General features: G+C 45.5%; 1 protein-coding gene across 2 annotated transcripts in view; it reads left to right on the top strand.

Annotated features, from left to right (window-relative positions):
* CALCR (calcitonin receptor) overlaps positions 1-15604 on the top strand; it is a 2320029-nt gene that overhangs the window by 1005303 nt on the left and 1299122 nt on the right. The window lies entirely within an intron of this gene.

Here is a 15604-nt window from a genome sequence, read left to right as displayed (position 1 = left end):
AAAAGCCTTATCAAATTTTTCCAGAAAACCATCATTTCCCATCTCCTTGGAGGCTGTGAGCATTTTTTTGCATTTCCCACCTCCTCTCTAGATATGCCCTCTTCAAGCCCCTGGGCATCCTCCCTACTCGAGGGAGGGAGCCTTATGTGTGCCAGAAATTCCTCTAGCCTTGCCTCATTAACCTGCAGTCCTGCATCTTTCCCCCTTAACAGACCCAACCAAAGTAATGGATACTCATAACTAAAAATAAAAACAAAATAAATAACAAAAAGTAATATATATTCACGTACATACATGGGAACAACTGTATTTCTTATGTTGTGCACCCTTCCAGCAACAGTTGAAAAATCCTGATATGATACTCTGGCCATCCTTGGTAGCTTCACCAGGTGGACCAGTGTATAACTTATGCATAGGTTGGGAGTTTCCGGCACCGTCATTAACAATCTCATGGTTGCTTCCCTGTAATTTTTTCTTGACCAGCTCCTCTCACACCATCCATCAACCACTAAGCATCCTCTGATTCTGGGACTCTCCGGGTCATTTCTCTTCACACGCCCCAGAACCACTTTCATATTCTCTATGACTAACGCCGCCTTACTCTTGCTCCTCCATTTGCAATTTTCAACCAATTTGGAATGATTAAAAATATTTACCACATACATAGCAGGGAATAACTTGGAATCTAGCTTCTTCTGTCCCTGAGGTCTTTTGATCTTTACTACATCACTATTGTGAAAGGTGTCATCCCTCGCCTTGGATCTCAATTGTTCCTCACTCACCTGGCACCACACCTACTCACAACTAGTAATGCTTTTACTCGCTTCAGTCTTATCTAGAACCTATGCAGGGGATAAATCGCAAAATGAGTGTCTGCCTCTCAATAATACAAAGCGTGTGTAGGAAAGTCCTCCTTTTTGCCCTGGTCACCCCCAAACTCTTTGGACAGATACTGGTGGTTACTGACTCTTGGCTGTGCCCTGGGTACTGGTTACCAGTCTCAGGGCCAATGCTATGTGTAAAGTGGATATGCAATTAGGCTCATTATAATTGGCAAAATTAACCTCCCTAGTCCCTAGTATATGGTAGAGCATGTAGGTTTAGGGTCCCCAGCATAGGTAGTGCCCCATAGGTTCACTGCTGAGGTGCCCAGTGTCATTTTAAAGGCAGGCCTGCCTTGCAGGCTGCTTTTAAATAAAAGTTACATGCAAGTTGACTTTGGAATTAAAAGCAGTTGCAAAGCCTTAAACTACTTTATTTTTACATATAAGTCATCCCTATGGTGTGCCTTATGTGCCCAGATGGCTGGGTGCCATGTAACTATAAGCAGGGACCTTTTAAAAATAGTTTTATAAGCCCTGGTGAGATAAAACAGACACATTTCTTTTTCCCTCCTTGTAGTGAATGGCCTCAATAACCTACAATGGGGAGACTTTATTTTTAATTGTAAAAGTCCCCTTAACCAACAGACACCTCACGTTTGGTATCAAATTAATTGTTATAATACATCCCACCACTTCCAGTTGTTGGATTTAATATAACTCGTTCAAGTAAAGAGTTTTAAACTTTACCTGAAAAGTTGCCAACTTCAGCCCTGCAGTGTTTTTGCTGCTTTGCTCTGATTGGCCAGCCTCTGGCAGCCTGTCCAGGCTGCCTTGATGAGGTGTGAAGTGGCCTCGCTCAACACAAAGAGATGTGTCTGGGAGAAGATCTTCCCTCAGCAGATGGGGAAGCAGGAAGGGGGGCTGCCAAACTGATCTTCAAAGGCAGAGAAGAATATTTGGAGCAACCCAACACCTCCCTCACATCCTGCAAACCCAGACAATTAGGTGCCCCCTTGATTAGATTAGGAGAGGGCAGGAGAGGGGTGTGTTTAGGATTTTTAGCCACACCAGTGGGTGGGCTCAGCCAGATGTACCTTCCAAAAATCATTTTCATCCATGATGGATTTTTGAGGAATGTTGCTCCCTGGGATTAATTTTCACCACACTTCCCAGGAAATGGTCATCACAGGGGAAAGGACCCCACACCTCAGATCCCTACCAGATCCCTACAAGGAAGAACTACAGGAGAAGAAGCACTACCCTGCTGGACCCCTTGCCTGCACCTGGACACTGCACTCTGGAGGATTGCACCAGCTGCATACTTGGGCTTCACCACAAGAAGGACTTTGCCTGGCTTCAACTGGTTCAAGGAGGGACTCCCTGTTTGCTACAGGTGAAAACTTGCTAACCAGAGTCCCCTCCACCAACTCCTGAAGAAACTGACCAGCTGACCACTGTCCAGTGGCAAAAAAGGAGTTTGCACCACTTGCATTCTGGGAGGTGTAGTCTGCACCCTCAAGGAGCATCTCAGAGCCTCTGGAACCTTGGGGTGAGCTCCGGACCTCAAAAGAACCTCAAAGGAACATCTGGAAGAAGATCCAGAAGTTTGGAGAACTTTTGGAAAAAAGTTCCATAAAGGGATCAACCCCCTGCCGCAACTCTAGCCGGCTTGCCTCAACCGTGACCCGGCCTGACTTGCAGGTTCATCCCAGTCAAGAAAATCTCAGAAAAAGCAACTAAGTCCGAACGTAGGAAGTTGACCGGGACCTCCCAGGCAGTGTATCCGAAAAGGGCTCTAGAGACGTTGGATCAAGATTCAGGTTTGCCCAGGTCGAAGGATTTTCATCTCGACAAAATGACTAAGTCCGAAGGTAAAAATAAAATCTCCACCGAGGGTTACCGCGACGTGTATCTGAGGAAGAGTTCCAGGAGGTCGGATTGGACTAGCGACTTGGTCCCACTGAAGAGAATCTTCAAGAAAACGATTAAATCGGAAGGTAAACTTTTGACCGAGGCCTCCCGCGGGCTGTAGCCGAGCAGGGCTCCATCGCGGTCGGCCTTAGACTTTCACTTTGCCCCGGTCGAGGTGCGACCAGATGGGCGCTATTTGTTTCCAAGCGCTAAAAAGCATGAATTCTTCAAAAATTCATTCCTCCAGTTCCCTTTATCCGATCTTATTCATTTTGGTATAATTTCAAAGCTAAAAGTATTTCCTATTTTTATAAATTGGTTTTGGATTTTTAAACTGTTTCCTGTGTTTTATTTAATTACTGTATTGTGATATTTGAATGCTTTATGCCAAACTACCAAGGGTTGAGCTAGGTTTAATTAACTGAGACCTAACTGGACCTAAGTGGAGGTTAGTGGCCTATTGCTAAGTGTAGGTACTTACCTGCCCTTACCAATAACCCATTTTCCAACAAGGTGGAACACATGTGGAAGATTGCAGAGTATTACACAGTCTATCTTGGATAGCCCTTGATACATCTGCTAACTAGACAGTCTCCTTCAACTTGCAGTTGACACTTTCTACCATCCAGTTGCCTTGGGGACTGTACAGTGTCACAGTAAGATGTTTGATACTTTGATTATTGATGAATTATTGCATTTCATTTGACTTAAACTGCACTGCATTGTCAGTAACCATACCCTGGGGATATCCTTCCCTCTCAAACAAAGATGTAAAAAATCTTACCACTCCCTCCATATTACGTTCTATCATAAATTTGCATGCCATCCATTTAGAGTAATAATCCACAATTACTAAATCATACCTCTTGGAAATCAGCAAATAAACCTGTGACCAATATATCCTTATTCAACCATGGGCCTTTGGGATCTTCAGCTGGGCAGAGGGGAGCGTAATAAACCCACAGAGTTATCTGCTTAACAGCAACTTGTACACTAACTAACCCCTACATCTACTTCATTGTCCATCCCCAGCCACCAATAGATTGCATGTACCTTTTTTATCGTACCATTTTTTTCAACGTAACCTTGATGTGTAAGATCACTCAAGCACTTTCTTAAGCAAAGTGGGGGAATGAGTCTGTTCCCACACAACACTAATTTTCCGTCCATGGGCAGCTAGTATTTAACCTTGTAAAAAGATCTAATTTCATCACGCACATTCCTTTCATGAGGCCGTCCCTTGGTAATGAATTGTCTCAATTTAATTTGACAACTGTCTCTTTCACTGCACTGCTTCCACACAATGAGTGAAATCTTTTTCCTCACAATTTCCACATCATTCACTTTCCCAAAAACACACTCAAATTCATAATTTAGAATTTCCTTCCCCATATTTTGAATGGGGCACCTGGACAGAAAATCTGCTCAGTGTTTTTTATAACAGGAATGTGTTTTACATCAAAATTGAACTACTACATTATTGCAAGTAATCTCACTAGTGGGGGGATGACCTAGCTCAAATTCTTCTCAGACATCAAAAATACTAAACGTTTGTGATCAGTAGTGAGGGAAAACTTGTGTCCCCCCAGACGTGTTGCAAAATGTTTAGTGCCCCACACACATGCTAGTGCCTTACATTCTAATGTACTATAACTACACCATGTTAGGGACAGGCGTCTGGAGGCAAATGCTACTGTGCATTCCTTACCATCTATCAATTGTGACAAGACTGCACCTAGACGAGTACTACTAGCATCTACTGTCACAATTGACTTAGCATCATCTTTGAATGGAGATAAAGCAGGAGAATTAATAATCAAGTGTTTTAAAACTTCATACACTTCACGTTCTTCAGGCCCCCATGTATATTCAACTCCTTTAACCCCTTCACTGCCAGGCCTTTTCACCTCAGGTGTCGAGCCTTGTTTTTGGCTATTTGAGGCACTTTGGGCTTAGGCCCTTATAACTTTTTGTCCACATAAGCTACCCAAGTCAAATTTGCATCCTTTTTTTACAATATCCTAGTAATGCTAGAGGTACCCAGAGTTTGTGGGTTCCCCTGGAGGACACAAAGAAATTAGCCAAAATACAGCTAAAATTTCATTTTTTTAAAATTAAATGGGAAAAAGGGGCTGCAGAAGAAAGTTGTATTTTTTTCCCCTTGAAATGGAATCAAAAAAGGGTTTACATTGCTAAAATCACTGTCTTCCCAGCTTTCAGGAACAGGCAGACTTGAATTAGAGAACCACATTTTTTAACACAATTTTGGCATTTTACTACGACATACCCCATTTTTACTATTTTTTGTGTGTTCAGCCTCCTTCCAGTTAGTGACAGAATTGGGTGTGAAACCAATGCTGGATCCCGAACAGCTAAACATTTCTGAAAAATAGACAAAATCCTGAATTCAGCAAGGGGTTATTTGTGTAGATCCTTCAAGGTTTCCCTATAGAAAGTAACATCTAAAATTTTTAAAAAAATTGAAATTGAGGTGCAAAAAGGAGCCATTTCCTTCCACGCTTTCTTCTATAACTTTTACCACCTATGGCAGATTTTTTAAAGCAATATACCGTTACATCTGCTTGACTCTTCTGGTTGTGAGGATATATAGGGCTTGTAGGTTCACCAAGAACCCTAGGTACCCAGAGCCAAAAAAGGAGCTGCACCTTTCAATGAGTTTTCATTATATACCAGCAATTTATTTGGGGAAATATAAAGACTGAAAAATAGGTGTCAAGGAAACCTTTGTATATCCAAAATGGGCACAAGATAGGGTGCTGGGAAGCAGTGGTTATTTGCAAATCTCTGAAATCTGTGGTCCCCATACTAGAATGTGAATTACAGGGCATTTCTCAAATAGATGTCTTTTTACACACTGTCTAATATTTGGAAGGAAAAAATTTAGAGAAAGACAAGGGGCAATAATACTTGTTCTGCTATTCTGTGCTCCCCTAAGTCTCCCGATAACAATGGTACCTCATTTGTGTGGATTGGCCTAATGCCTGCGACAGGAAACGCAACTTGGCCACATCACATTTTTACATTGAAATCTGACGTGTTTTTTGGAAAGTGTCTAGCCGTAGATTTTGGCCTGTAGCTCAGCCCGCACCTAAAGAAACCTACCAAACCTGTGCCTTTTTATAAAACAGACACCTAGAGGAGTCCAGCCTGGGGTGACTTGTGGGGCTCTCTCCAGGTTCTGTTACCCAGAATCCTCTGCAAACCTCACAATTTGGCAAACAAAACACTTTTTCCTCACATTTCGGTGAAAGAAAGTTCTGGAATCTGAGAGGAGCCACACATTTCCTTCCACCCAGCATTCCCCAATTCTCCTGATAAAAATGGTACCTCACTTGTGTGGGTAGGCCTAGTGCCTGTCACAGGAAATGCCACAAAAGACAACACGGACACATCACATTTTCCCAAAGAAAACTGTCCTGTTTTTGCAAAGTGCCTAGCTGTGGATTTTGGCCTCTAGCTCATCCGGGACCTAGGTAAACCTAGCAAACCTGGACATTTCTGAAAACTAGACGCCTAGGGAAATCCAGAATAGGGAAACATGTGGCGCTCTCAACGGGTTCTGTTGCGCAGAATCCTTAGCAAACCTTAAAATTTGGCAAAAAAACTCTTTTTTCTCTCATTTCAGTGCTGCAAAGTTCTGTAATCTGTGGGGAGCCACACATTTCCTTCTACCCAGCACTCCCCCAAGTCTCCTAATAAAAATGGTACCTCACTTTTGTGGGTAGGCCTAGTGCCCCCGACAGGAAATGCCCCAAAACATTACCTGGACACATGAAAATTATCAAATACAAAACTACCTGTTTTTGAGGGGAGCATCTGTGTTTTTGGTCCAGGGCTCAGCAGCCATATAGGGAAACTTACCAAACCCAGACATTTCTGAAAACTAGACACCCAAGGGAGACTTTTCATCCTTGGTGTGGTCCCCCTTAACTTTTTGCCTCTGTTCCCCAGGTTGTTGATATGTGCTGCACTCTGATTTTGCTGTTTTTGGTACTCTGGGTACTTTACCACTGCTAACCGGTGCTAAAGTGCAAGTGCTCCTTTACAAAATGTGTATGTAATTGGCTTATCCATGATTGTCATATTTGATTTATTAGTAAGTCCATAGTACAGTGCACTAGAGGTGCCCAGGGCCTGTAAATCAAATGCTACTACTGGGCCTGCAGCACTGGTTGGCCACCCACATAAGCAGCTCTGTAATCATGTATCAGACCTGCCACTGCAGTGTCTGTGTTTGCAGTTTTAACTGTAAATTCGACCTGGCTAAACCTTCCATTTTCTTCCATGTCATACACCCCTAAGGTAGGCCGTAGGTAGCCCAAAGGACAGGGTGCAGTGTATTGTTAAGGTAGGACACATGGTAATGTATTTTATATGTCCTGACAGTGAAATATTGCTAAATTCGGTTTTCACTGTTTCAAAGCCTGTCCCTCTCATAGGTTAACATGGGGGCTATCTTTAAATCTGATTAAAGTGTAGATTCCCTTTGGGAGTGGATGGACATGTGGAGTTTGGGGTCTCTGAGCTCACAATTTAAAAATACATCTTTTAGTAAAGTTGATTTTAAGATTGTGTGTTTACAAATGCCACTTTTAGAAAGTGAGCATTTTCTTGCTTATACCATTTCTGTGACTCTGCCTGTTTGTGGATTCCATGTCTGGGTCAGTTTGATAGTTGGGCGGGTTGCACCTCCCCTGGTGAGTGTTTGGGGCCTGGCCTGGGCAAGGCAGGATTTCACATTCAAAAGAGACTTTAATTTGAAGTAGGCCTACTTCAAAGGAGAAATTGGGAATAAGAAGGGCACCCAAAACCACAGACTTTAGATCACTTCTGGACATCAAGAGGAACCTCTGCCTGGAGAACAGCTGAAGAGCTGAGGAAAATGAGCTGCCCTGCCTGTGACTGTGCTTTGTGGAGCTATCCTGCAGTTGCTGCTTCTGCCAGAGTAAGAGGGCAAAGACTGGACTTTGTGTGCCTTCCATCTTGTGACGAAATCTCCATGGGGTTGAGTTAGAGCTTGCCTCCTGTTGTTTGAAGTCTCAGGGACAGCAAAGACTTCTCTCTGCAAGCACCTGGAGTCTCTGGAGAGACTCCTACTCTGACAAGTGGTGCCCTATCCCGTCTCTGGGCCATTGAAAGGAAAGCTGGTGGAAATTCAAGTAAATCGACTTCAGACAACTTCGGACCGACGCCGCTGCTGAATACGGTGCTGCCACCTACACCCGACTCCGTGATCTTCGCTGGAACACGACGACCTTTGCAGGCCTGACATCACTGCAGCCCAGCCGAAGTCTGTGACACGCCATGGAAGTCGCCGCACCATGTCGTGACCGACGCCGCTGGAAGTGCTCAGATTCAATGTTTCGCAGAGAGACACCGCGATCCCCGACTTCGGGCATCGGCTTGTTTTCACTCTTCATCAAAGGTACTGTACCTGGGGGTCTACGCGACTCCGTGAATGGCGCTGCTGGTGTCGGATTGTTGGGAACGACTCCGTTACGACACTGTGTTAACACCTCATCGAAGCATTTTGTGTTTCTAAGTGCTATTTTTTTGTTTAATCTTTAAAAAATCATAACTTGGCTTGTGTATGTTGGATTTTTGTTGTTTCGGTCTTGTTTTGTTTAGATAAATATTTCCTATTTTTCTAAACTGGTGTTTTGTCATTTTGGAGTGTTTTCATTGAGTTACTGTGTGTGTTGGTACAAATACTTTACACCTAGCACTCTGAAGTTAAGCCTACTGTTCTGCCAAGCTACCAAGGGGGTAAGCAGGGGTTACCTGAGGGTGATTCTCTTTTACCCTCACTAGAATAAGGGTCCTTGCTTGAACAGGGGGTAACCTGACTGTCAACCAAAGACCCCATTTCTAACTGGAAACCTACCAAAACCAGACATTTCTGAAAACTAGACACCCAAGGGAGTCCAGGGAGGTGTGACTTGCTTGAATCCCCCATAGTTTTTGTACCCAGAATCCTCATGAATTCTCAAATTTAGCTAAAGAGTCACATTTTCCCCACATTTCTGTATGGGATCACCGCACCAGCACAAATTTCCTACCACCGAATGCTCCCCTCAGTCTCCCGATAAAAATGATACCTCACTTGTGTAGGTGGGCCAAGTGCCTGTGACAGAGAAGAGCCAAAAACATGTCGAAACTGAGGAGGAACCAAAGTGGGTCTGTGACCGGGTATTCCCGTTCACTCCGGCACAAAGTACTACAGGTGACGTATCGGAGGGTTCCGATACGTCACTTCCGCGTTTCCCTGTTGTCGGGTAAACGTGACCAGAACGAGGCTGGCGTGAGGCCGTTGCCGGGGAAACCAACGAGGTTTTCCGGGACGGCAGAGTGAAGAGCCAGGGCGCGCCGCAAGAGGGAAGAGAGACCGTGGAGAGAGGAGAGAAGAGGAGCACGGAGAAAAGAGAGGAGACACCTAAGGAGGAGGAAACCTGCGAAGAAGGCCAGACGAGGGCGGAAGACCGAGGAGGTCCTGTGCGCAACGAGGGACTGGAACCGGATAACCCTGCCGGGAGAGATCGACAGAAGGACCGCCATAACGCCAGCCACGACTCTGGAGGGTCGTGGCTGAACAAGGTACGGTCCTTTTGGACCAATAGAGGGGGCACGAATCTAAAGGGGACTGGGGAGGAGACATAGAGAAAAGGAGGGGTGGAACGGGAGGAATTAAAAAGGGGCACAGGGACAAGCATGTGTGAGACACTTTTTGCCACCAACCCTAGACAGTGGTCAGGTCGTTTCCCCAACTCCTCACTGGCACAATCCCCATCCTTTTCTTACCTTTTCCCCAGTCGGTGATAGTACAGAGAGAGAAAAGACGTCTTAGACCGTAGCGTTTTCTGTCCTTCTGTTTCCGGTATCGCCCTGGAACCATCCGAGAGAACAGCAGAGCAACCACCTGAAAGAGAAACAAGAGAAACAGAGGAAACCCCAGTCAGGGAAGAAGACGAACAAGACCTTAATTGCAGAACACCAACCCTACCTAAATTATAAACATTTTTTTTCCATTTAATTTGAATAAATCACTTACCTGAGCAACACCAACGCCTCTCCGTTGCCTTTATACTGTTCGATCTGTCACAGTGGTGTCAGAAGTGGGATCTTAGGAACCCTCCCAGACAACTGAACAGTATAAAGAATGAGTGAAAGCCCCTCGTTGGCGGACATGATAAAACAACTGGCAGAAGGCCAGCGACATCTGCAGTTGATGTGGGAGGCACATCAACGAGAAGCAAAAGAGGACAGGGAAGCCTTACAGTCGGCTTTGAAAAGCCAGGCGACAATCCTCGCAAACAATCAACTGGTCCACGAGACGGCCATGAAGAAATTAACCGAGACCATTGCCGTCAGTAAGGTCCACCCCAATGTCCCAAGTTCCGTGTTGCAGAAATATCAAGAAGGCGAAGACCCCGAATCTTTTTTCACTAACTTTGAGAGAGTGGCTTCGTCAGCCCAATGGCCTGAGGACAGATGGGGTCAGTATGTCGCACCCTTACTTACGGGGGTATTACAAGCAGCCTATCAAGCAGCAAACCCGGGGGGAACCACACCATACCAAGAGATAAAGACTAGTATCTTAGAACGGGTGGGACATGACACTGAATACTATAGGGTCAAATTCCGGAAAATCAAATGGGGACCGAATGAGGACCCCCGAACCTTTTATTATCGTGTACAGGATTTGGCTTTGAAATGATTGGGTCCTTCCGGGAACAGTCGAGAGGAAGTGATACAAACAATCGTTCTCGAACAATACTTAGATGCCTTACCTACTGCTACCAAAAACTGGATCCGCCAACATCCAAAAGTGAATACCGACATGGCGATCGATTTAGCATGTGCATATCATCGCTCTGTGGATGTCAGGAGTGTAACCCCCGACCCAGCATAAAACCGGGTGTATCCAGCCCCAAAATCGCTCCCAGAGTCCTTCCCGACGAGCCAGTTTCTCGTAGACTAACCGAAAGTACACCGGTACCAGGACCCCAATGTTATAACTGTGGAGAATGGGGACACATAGCCCGCGTGTGTCCGAGGAAACATGATAGTAGTGAGCCGATGGAGATCGGGGTAACTCGGCGAAGGGTACTGTGTACCGGAAGAGGTAACATGAAGTTTAAACAGACCATGAGCATCAATGGACGGTCGGTATGGGCTCTCATTGATTCAGGTTGCAGCCAATCTGTAGTTAGGAAAGACATAATAAACCTAGCAGACAAGGAAGTAGAGCAGTGGGTGAATATTTGCTGAATTCACGGAGACAAAGAGCAATACCCTTTGCATAGACTAACAGTAGAGTGGGGAAATTACCGGGATGTCCTACCTATGGGGATAATGACAGAACTGATTGAGGAATGTATCATCGGGACTGACTATGAACATTTTCAAGAGCTCCTGGATCATGTTAGAAACCCCAAGCTGACACAGGACTGGTGGAGGAAAGCTCCCTTTTCGGACAGTGCTATTGAATGCCCTATAATCCGTAGGAAATTATCACGTCGAGAAAAATGGGCAGGAAAAGAGGATTACCAGGAGCGGGAGGCGCCAGGACAAGCCCAAGGTCTTATAGCAGAAACCCATGAGGCACCTGTCAGTTTTCCTCAGCAACAGAGAGAAGATCCTTCTCTCGCCCAGGCTTGGAAGTCCGCAAAATCAGAAGAGACCGAGGAGGTGGGTCCTTACTTCCTAATTAAGAAAAACCTCTTATACAGGATAAACACTACTCGTACGGGGGAACATAAACAACAACTATTGGTACCAGAGCATTATAGAGATCACGTCCTAACTCTGGCTCATAATCAACCAGGTGGGGGTCATTATGGGAGGGAAAAAACCGAAGAGTACCTCCTCAGGCGGTTTTATTGGCCAGGTGTTTTCGCACACATAAGAAAATATTGTTCTCAATGTCCCAGGTGCCAGCTTACGGAACCGGGTAGACCTAAGAAAGCCCCTCTAATGCCCCTACCCATCATAGACATCCCTTTTAGTAGGATAGGGATGGATCTGATTGGATCTGTAATACCCTCAACGAAAGGTCACACATATATCCTAGTTATGGTTGATTATGCCACCCGATACCCCGAGGCTATTCCTCTGACCAGTATGACTACCAAGACAGTAGCCCAAGCAATGATAAACGTCTTCTCTCGAGTTGGGTTTCCTCATGAAATACTCACCGACCATGGGACCCCCGTTATGTCTACTCTTATGAAACAGGTGTGTAAGACATTAGGTATTTCCCAAATCAGAACTTCGGTGTACCATCCACAGACGGATGGATTGGTGGAACGGTACAACCGAACAATAAAAACCCTACTGAGAAAAGTAGTGCAGGACTCAGGGAGAGACTGGGATCAGAAATTACCACTAGTGTTATACGCTATCCGAACCCATGAACAGGCCTCAACAGGCCATAGCCCCTTTGAGTTGGTGTTCGGACGACAGCCCCGTTCCCTTTTAGACATGGCCATTGAAACATGGGAAGAGGAGGCGGAAGAAGGAGGAAGACCATTATTAGAATATGCCCACAACTTACGGTCTCAACTACAAACTTTATGGGAAACGGTTAGAGTAAATATGGAACAAGCCCAAAAAACCCAAAAACAGTATTACGACAGAGGGAGTAAGTTAAGGGTTTTACAACCAGGAGACCAGGTACTAATAATGCGTCCCACGTCCGAACAAAAACTGATTGCAAGATGGCAGGGTCCATATAGAGTACTTCGAGCCGTTTCTCCTATCACCTATCTGATTGAAATCTCGGTCAATCCTAAGAAAACCCAGATTTATCATATAAATCTCTTTAAAAAATGGGAAGAACCAGACAACTCCGACGCTTCCGGAGAAATGGGTCGATTCCTATGTCCCAGTAAAAACTTGTATATTGAGTTTTGTCCCACCGAAAACAACGATGGGGAAGGGTTACCCGCAGTAAATGAAGCCTTGACGACTCTAGAAAAGGGGCAGGTATATAGCTTACTAAAGCACTTCCGACATTTCTTTTCAGTAACGCCGGGTAAAACCGCCTTGATATACCATAAAATAAGGACAACACCCGGTAAAATTGTTAGGTTACGTCCGTATCGTATCCCCGAGGCAAGGAAACAGATTATAGAGGACGAAATACAGAAAATGCTAGACCTAGGGGTGGTGAAACCTTCGACTAGTCCCTGGTGCTCCCCAGTCGTCCTGGTGCCAAAACCTGACGGTACTATCAGATTCTGTATTGACTTCCGGAAGCTTAACGAAAGTTCAATGTTTGACACGTATCCAATCCCTAGAGTAGATGACGTCCTAGAAAAACTTGGAAAGGCAAAATATATGTCCACAATAGACTTGACTAAAGGGTATTGGCAGATCCCGTTAGCCCCGGAGGACAAAGAAAAAACGGCTTTTGCAACTCAGTCAGGTCTTTATCATTTCACTGTGCTACCATTTGGACTTCATGGAGCACCAGCTACGTTCCAACGGTTAATGGATAGGCTATTAAAACCCTTTCAAACTTTTGCAGCAGCCTACCTAGACGACGTAGTTATCTTTAGTGAAACCTGGGATGATCATCTAATCCATTTACAACAGATATTCCACACTCTCGCAAAAGCGGGTTTAACTGCCAACCCCAAAAAGTGCGTTATAGAGAAACCCGACATATCATACCTAGGATACAAAATCGGTCAAGGGACACTACAACCCCAAACTAAGAAAGTAGAAGCCATTCTAAATGCACCTAGCCCTAAAACAAAAAAAGATTTACGCTCGTTCCTGGGATTAGTAGGCTACTATCGACGGTTCATACCTGAATATTCCACCCTTGCCGCACCCCTCACGGATCTATTGTCTAAATCACACCCTAATCGGTTAGTGCCTTTTTCGGATCTACAGAAGGCTAGTTTTGAGCAACTGAAATCCTATCTGACCAAAGAACCCATTCTACAGTGCCCAGATTTCTCGAAACCCTTCCATCTATACACAGATGCCTCCAACGTAGGATTGGGGGGGGTTCTGGCCCAACCCGATGGGGAAGGTAGAGATCACCCGGTAGTATATGTCAGTAGGAAACTGTTTCCCCGGGAACGTCACTATCCCACCATCAAAAAGGAATGTTTGGCCATCAAATGGGCTGTGGACACTTTACAATATTACCTGTTAGGTCGACCTTTTATTCTTTTTACGGATCATGCTCCCCTCACTTGGTTGTCCGCACATAAAGATACAAATTCCCGGATTCTGAGATGGTTCCTTGAACTGCAGCCGTTTTCCTTTCAGGTCCGCCACATACCAGGACCCCAGCAAGCCCCGGCTGATTATTTGTCCCGGTTCCCGGACTCTGCCACGGTCCTCGAACAGGACCGTTCATGGGGAGGGGTGTGTGACCGGGTATTCCCGTTCACTCCGGCACAAAGTACTACAGGTGACGTATCGGAGGGTTCCGATACGTCACTTCCGCGTTTCCCCATTGTCGGGGAAACGCGACCAGAACGAGGCTGGCGTGAGGCCGTTGCCGGGGAAACCAACGAGGTTTTACAGGACAACAGAGTGAAGAGCCGGGGCGCGCCGCAAGAGGGAAGAGAGACCGTGGAGAGAGGAGAGAAGAGGAGCACGGAGAAAAGAGAGGAGACACCTAAGGAGGAGGAAACCTGCGAAGAAGGCCAGACGAGGGCGGAAGACCGAGGAGGTCCTGTGCGCAACGAGGGACTGGAACCGGATAACCCTGCCGGGAGAGATCGACAGAAGGACCGCCATAACGCCAGCCACGACCCTGGAGGGTCGTGGCTGAACAAGGTACGGTCCTTTTGGACCAATAGAGGGGGCACGAATCTAAAGGGGACTGGGGAGGAGACATAGAGAAAAGGAGGGGTGGAACGGGAGGAATTAAAAAGGGGCACAGGGACAACCACGTGTGAGACACTTTTTGCCACCAACCCTAGACAGTGGTCAGGTCGTTTCCCCAACTCCTCACTGGCACAATCCCCATCCTTTTCTTACCTTTTCCCCAGTCGATGATAGTACAGAGAGAGAAAAGACTTCTTAGACCACTATACTTACCGTAGCGTTTTCTGTCCTTCTGTTTCCGGTATCGCCCTGGAACCATCCGAGAGAACAGCAGAGCAACCACCTGAAAGAGAAACAAGAGAAACAGAGGAAACCCCAGTCAGGGAAGAAGACGAACAAGACCTTAATTGCGGAACACCAACCCTACCTAAATTATAAACATTTTTTTTCCATTTAATTTGAATAAATCACTTACCTGAGCAACACCAACGCCTCTCCGTTGCCTTTATACTGTTCGATCTGTCACAGGGTCCAAAAGGGCTGTTTGGAAAAAAATAATTTTTGGCTGAGAAGTGGGGCAGAATTTTTATCGGTATGGAAGCGACAATTCTGGGTGGTAGGTATTTTGTAGATTCCTGCAGAGTCTGGAATGTTCCAACACAAATAAATGGGGAAAATGTGCGATTCTAAGCAAAGGTTTGTCAGGGCATGTGGGTAATAAAATGGTGCAGGGTGCATGTGAAACACACCACGCTGGACTCACCAAGATGTTTCGCTTTCAGCTGTGTCTAGGTCTTGTAGATTTTTCTACATGGCAGCGTCCCGAATTCCAAAAAGTGCATCCTTCACCTTTCCAAGTGGGACAATTTTGAGAGACAAGCTCTCATGGCCCAAATGTAAAATCAAAGCCCAAAATAATCAAATGTCCTTTTGTTTTTCCGTTGGGTAAGATGTTTTAGTGTGCTGGGGAGAGCTGAAAGACTGTTACCCCCTTCAGTTAGGGTGGGGGCATAACCACAACTTTGTCCCCATTTATTTGGGGTGCTAGTATTTCCAGA

This window comes from Pleurodeles waltl, chromosome 10 (assembly GCF_031143425.1).
Source record: "Pleurodeles waltl isolate 20211129_DDA chromosome 10, aPleWal1.hap1.20221129, whole genome shotgun sequence".
NCBI classification, from domain to species: Eukaryota; Metazoa; Chordata; class Amphibia; order Caudata; family Salamandridae; genus Pleurodeles; species Pleurodeles waltl.
This window is presented reverse-complemented; position numbering and strand designations above follow the sequence as displayed.